We start from the raw sequence: 6,247 nt of genomic DNA, 5'->3' as shown, positions 1-6,247 counted from the left end.
GCAATCATTGAAAAAAACGGGCCACCCACGCAACAGAGCATCACGGCGTCATGTTGCTTGAATAGTGGTGCTCTGCTGGCATTCCTTAGCAACACTCGCTATCCTATCTATGTATCACTACCACCACCGCCAGCAGTGCCACCATCATCGCGCCACACTTCAACGAAGCAACTCACAAATCAATGAGAACAGCGCCAAGTAAATTCCAGCTGAATACTCAAACAAGCATTTCAAGTGTTTTTGCTTTTTTTATTTTTATGTTTTTTTTTTTTCGTTCGTTCGTTTTATGTTGTGTGGTTGTTGACGCAGCTGCTGATGCTTTTGTTATGCATATAGTCGTCGTCGTCGTCGTCGTCGTCGCATGCACTTAAAAACTATTCGATATACTCGTCAGATGGCTTTGAAAATTCAGATGACAGCGCGCGCGAATAACTTTTGCTTTTTATGTTGCTAGTTTTTCGTCGTAGTTTGTTGTTCATTGCTGGTTGCTTGCTTGCTTGTTTTTTTTATGTTGCTTTCACAGAGGCAACATTGTTACACGAGCTGCTTTGTTGTTGGGGAGTTGCTTGGCTGGCGGTTTAGCGTTTTGGCTCGGCAGCATATGTTGTTTACATGCGAATGGATTTGTGTGTGTGTGTGCGTGTGTGTGTTTGTGCTTGATGTCTGTTCCATAGAGTATCAGCATCGCCATCATAGCCATCGTCGTCGTCATCATCAACTCCAGCAAGAGCGCGACAGTAGCTCAGTACTACTTAGTAATGGCACAGCAGTAACACAACATAACTGCGATGTGTTACTTAGTTCGCATTGCTGGCAGTTGCAGTTGCAACAGTGTTACAAACGATTTTTCATTAATTGGTTGTTGTTGTTGGTCGCACTATCGTGCCGGCATGCCATTGAGCTATCAAAAGTTGCTGCTGCTCATTTTTCTTTCCTTCCTGCCTGTAATGCTTTGTTAGTCTCATTTGAGTCGTTAGAAATTTGTACTTTTTTCGCAGTGCATCTTTTTCGATATTGTATGCGACCATGTTGTTTCAATGCTAAGTCTTGAGGTTGTTTGATTAGTCGCGTTTGATGTTTGAGATGTTTATATACTTACATGTCGACGGCTGAGTTGTAGATCGATTTATCTTGACAACCGATTCAAAAGCGCCCTTTCTCAACTGAAAATGTACTGAAATAGGGCGTTTTCGAATCCGCAGCTGAGATAGGGCATTCTTCAATCTAATTGCGTTCTTGATAAGTTTTCCGAGTTAGGGCGTTTTCGAACTGGCTACCTACCGAGATAGGTCGATCTTCCACTCAGCGGTCGATATATTTTGTAGCTGTTGTTGAAGCGGCAATGCTAAACACTTCCAAGTTCGAGTAGAGAGTAGTACATATGTACGTATGTATATCAATCGCACTTGTCAAGCACAACTAACTATAGGTCCAGGAAACTTACAGTTTAAGTTTCGAAAGTGTGGAATCAAAGGTAAGGAAGGAGTGTTAGATGAGTGGATGCTTGGGTGTCATCTTGGATAGGAAACTGATCTGGCAACGCAACGTAGAGGAGCGAGCCAAAAACGCCATTACCGCCATCTTTGCCTGCAAAACGTTTATAGGCAAGAAATGGGGTCTCAAACCCCACATATTTCACTGGATTTACACAGCAGTGGTCCGTCCTATATTACTTTACGGCGCCAAGGTCTGGTGGACATAACTAGATAAATCGCTAACAAATTCTAAGCTTACAAGGTTCAAAGGGATTACTGCTAAACTATGGGCAGCTAAAGGCGAGCTGCAATGCAGTAAGAATAAATGCTCGCTTCGTATCCCTTCGAGGAAGGACTGGGAGGACGACTCGGTCTGAGGACTCCACAGTCATCTACACGGATGGCGCCATACTAAATCTAAGAGTAGGGAGTGGGATACACTCGAAGGACCTCTCACTAGATCTCTCCTTTAGGCTACCAGACCACTGCTGTGTCTTCCATGCAGAACTCGCGGCTATAAAAGAGGCTGCACTCTGCGTTATCGAATCTTCTCTTAACCTGCCTTCAGTAACTATATACACCGATAGCCAAGCAACTATCAAGTCACTGGATTTTTGCAAGTTCTCGTTTATATGTAACTGCAATAGAATGTAGGAAAGTCCTGAAAAGGTGTTTGCACGAGGCGATTTTGCGTTCAACTCACGCAGGGTTGCACTAAAAAAAAGTTGAATGGCTAAATGTTGGCTGGCGACCAACTTTGTTGAAAGCGATTAGTTGAAAGGCCGCTCAACCAAAAGTAGAATGCAAAGTAGAACAATGCAAACGCCTTTTTGTGGCGAATATTTTTATATTTTTTTATATTTTGATAGTTTCAGCCATTAATTTTTTTTTCGTGCAACCCTGCGTGAGTTGAACGCAGTTGTCTACCTTCAAAACCAACTGCGAGGAAGGGAACAACCCTGCCTGACATCAACTCCTCTCATGCAGCGGGCATACCCCGTATCTACCTGTAAGACATGGCTGAGGACATACTTCGTTGAGAAGGCAAATAAAAGATAGTCGGAAGAACCCTCGACAAGAAAAGATCCAACACCAACTCATTCGGTTAGGGCACCCTCTACTAAGACTGGTCACCAGCCATCATTACGTCTGTCTCGCCGATCTAAGTGAAGCTCTCGCGCTTTCTGAACCTAACGAAGTGCTTTCACTTTTAAGTGAACGGACGGTTTCGAATTCGAGCTCGCAATTGGTATCACAACGGAGTCACCGCTGCGTGCGTCTAAGTGCGCCTCTCTGCTACGTGGTGCACATTTCGCATTAATAGCTTTTACTTGCATGGGTCATCCAAGTCATTTCCTTCATATGTATTCCTAAAGTTGCCATTGCACCCACGGTAATTGATAGAGCGCTGATATACCATTGCAAAACCAAACTTCAGTCTTGCCGATTGACAAATGTGAATAGTGAAATTATTGAAGTGTCATTTGCTGCTTTTACTGGAGGCATAGTCTACTCCCCACAGCAACTTTGAATGCTAATGCATACATTCAACTACCTACCTACATAGCGACAATGTTTTCAGGCAATCAGCTCGTTAGCTAGCATACTTGCTTTTGGATCCAGATTTTTCGCGCGCATTTTTTCTTACATTGCAAGCGCCGCGTGTAACTTGAGAGCATGAGCTACATTTGTGCGCACGTCTGCCAATGTTGGAGGCTTACATACATACATATTTAGTCACAGACACGTTGTTTGTTGCCGGTTTTTCTACAAGTAAACATGGCGTAGCATAAGTTTTGCACTGCACTTTGTTTTTTTTTTGTTTTTCTATTTTAATCCCAATTCACTTTGCTAAGTAACTATTCAACAAACTCACGTTTGTCCTCTTCACAATTTCTCGCTGTTTCAAAGTTACTCGTTGTGCGTTTTTCAACTTAAACGCCACATTGTAGCAATTCAGCTCCACTTTGTTCCGCCACCCCACTTTGTCATCGAACCCAGCTGCTGTATTTTATTTGTTCGCTGTTGTAACTGACATTTTTTTCTCTGGTTGTATTAATTTTATCGTTTTTTCCTTTAATTTATGTTGTTTTATTGTTGTTTTTGGCTTGCCTTGTTCAACTTGAGGTCGGTTCATTTCATTTTACTTTAACGTTCAGCTCAGTTCAGTGCAGTCGAGTGCGAATGCGAAATGTGCGCGCCACCACCGCCACTCACGTATTACGTGGTCCACCCCACTCGCCTCGCCTCAGTCCATTGCCGGCCAACATGCCGCCCACCGCACCGCACCGCTTGCCTGCCACCTCCAGTCGTCGATGCATGTTTGCCAAGTGTGCCAACGATGCTGTCGTTTTTCATTTGCCGCCACAACTGTTTGCGCCGCTGCCTCTCTATGCCCTTGTACGCCAACACTTTGATCATCAACACGACGACGACGACTACGGCAACGGCGACAAGAATTCATTTGGATTGTATGTATGTATATCGCCTGGTATGTAGATACGTACGTGTGCTTATGCCTATGCGCGTGTGTGTGCTTTTTGTTGGTGTTTTCGCTTCGACTCATTTAATGCGACTCGTTCGTTCACTGCGCTGTGTGCTGTGTGCTGTGTGCACGTCGTAAAGTCGCTCCACGAATCCCCAATACTGCTGATTCGATGCCATCTCCTCGCCACTTGTCCCCCGCATCCATGTATGCTACGGCAGCATGTAGTCATCATCATCAGGCGCAGCAAGCACACCATCGGCTGCTAAGTCAGTATACGTTCGCGTCAGTTTCAGTGCCGTTGCGATTATTGCCGCCTTGCCTGTTATTTAGTTGTTGTAGTCGTTGTTGTTGTGGCCGCCGTTGATTGCTGCTGCTGACTGTGCTAGTGCTCGTGCTCTGACACAACGGAGTGCTTTGTCTATCTACCTACCGACCGAGCGACGTGCACGACCGTTGTATTCAGTGAGCTAAGCTAGTCAGCCAGAGCCAACGAACGCTCCATCCATCCAACCAGCTCTTACGTTTTGCTGGCGTGCCAATTCGCATTCACATTCCGAGTTTCGGTCGCAAAAATCGCTTGCCTCCCGTACACCAGCTGCAACAACAGCAACAGCAACAGCCACTGGCGGCGGCGGTAGTAGCTGCGTCAATGGCAGCCCCACCAGTCAGCAGTCATTGTAGTCATCGTCAGCAATAAGCAGCAGCGAGCGGCCCCAACAGCAGCAGTTAGTCAGAGCCGCCAGCCAGTGAGCCAACTCTCAGCCCGTCAGGCAAACAACCAACAACTTTGTGTGCGCACCAGCAAACGAATGACGAGCAAAAAGCAAGCACACCAACAACACAATTGAGGGGGAAAATAAACGAACCGACTGAAATGTCCCAGCAAAATGTGTGAATGAGCACAACACAACGACGACGACGGCACAGTGTTGGGGGAAATAAAGGTTTTCAGGTTCAGTACGGAATCCTTACAAAAATTGTACTTTTCTATTTGTAAATTGTATTGACTGTTTAACATATATGTATATATGTACATACATATGTATTTCTCCTTCAAGACCAATGATTTGATGGAATTTACTCTCTCGGACAGATGTTGCCTATACACAAATCGAAATTTTGGTTCATAAATCTCATTGGGCCCTGTCAATATTTATATTGATGGATTGAAAATAGAATTATTTTGAAAATTACCTTAAAAATTTTTACAAGCAATTTGTTTTTTTTTTTTTTTTAGAAATACCCCAAATACCTACTTCCATTGAAATCTGTCAAATACATATGGAGTAAATATCTTTGTTGTCCTATATTCTCGATTTGTCCCTATGTGCGCCTCTCAGCAGCCAATGGTAAACCTCCGAGTGTTATTCAGATATGAAAAATAGCTTCTCATAAAAATACAATCGCCGTTCGGAGTCGTAGTAAAACTGTAGGTCGCTCCATCAAGGCGTACGCCACCAGTCGGAGGAGAAGCTCGACCAAACACTAACTCATGTGTAAGCGCCAATCTTTTAAAGCTGATGAATTTGTTATTTTCCGACTCAATTTTCTTAGAAAAATAATTTTTCTCATATAGGTTTATTTTGTTAATTGCAACTTTAAAAGCACCATAACAATTACTTTGTTAATGTGAATTGCATTAAGCATCATGCCATCAGCTGTTTTTCTTACTGGCAAATAGTTACTAGCAAAAATTTATCCAGTAAAACTTGCAAGCTCAGCTGTCATTTTTGCTCTCTCAATATCCCTTCTTTTGCTAGTTTCTTGCAAATTTTTGCGTTGGAAAACGCCATCCAGTAAAATTATTGATGGATGTTACTGGATAGTGCGTACGAAAACTGGCCTTTTGTGACAAAAAGAGTCAGTCACTAATCTAGTCTCAAATTTAGCGACTTGAGATGAGAATGACTTATTGAACAGCAGCATAATGCATTAAGGTCATCACGAAATTGTACTTAAAAGTATTGCGTTGTATGAAATGAAATGAAATGAAATGAAATGAAATGAAATGAAATTGTATCAAAAACGTACAATTGTACCAAAAATGCCAACACTGCAACGGCACCGAATGGTTAGTTGGTTGGTCGGACAGGCGGTTGTTTAGTGGGTCGCTTGGTGTGCTCGTAAACCGGCGAGTCGGAGAGTCAAGCCAGCCAGGCAATAAGCTCGTAGTTCGTTGTGAGTTGGCGCTGGCTGGCTGATAATTTAAGTTGAGTGCCGAGCATCTAGTATATATAGTATATATATATATATATATATATATATATATATATATATATATATA

At 43.2% G+C, this 6,247-nt stretch overlaps 1 long non-coding RNA gene across 1 annotated transcript; it reads right to left on the bottom strand.

The window, feature by feature from the left end:
• Positions 1 to 264: 264 nt before the first annotated feature.
• On the bottom strand, positions 265 to 4,907 carry LOC118737920. Its single transcript, XR_004992857.1, has 2 exons — positions 3,035 to 4,907; positions 265 to 1,046 (listed from the first exon to the last, which is right to left on the bottom strand). It is a non-coding gene; the product is annotated as an uncharacterized LOC118737920 (long non-coding RNA).
• Between the last annotated feature and the right edge of the window lie 1,340 nt (positions 4,908 to 6,247).

This window comes from Rhagoletis pomonella, unplaced genomic scaffold (assembly GCF_013731165.1).
Source record: "Rhagoletis pomonella isolate Grant_MI unplaced genomic scaffold, Rhpom_1.0 Rhpom_scaffold_00001, whole genome shotgun sequence".
NCBI classification, from domain to species: Eukaryota; Metazoa; Arthropoda; class Insecta; order Diptera; family Tephritidae; genus Rhagoletis; species Rhagoletis pomonella.
This window is presented reverse-complemented; position numbering and strand designations above follow the sequence as displayed.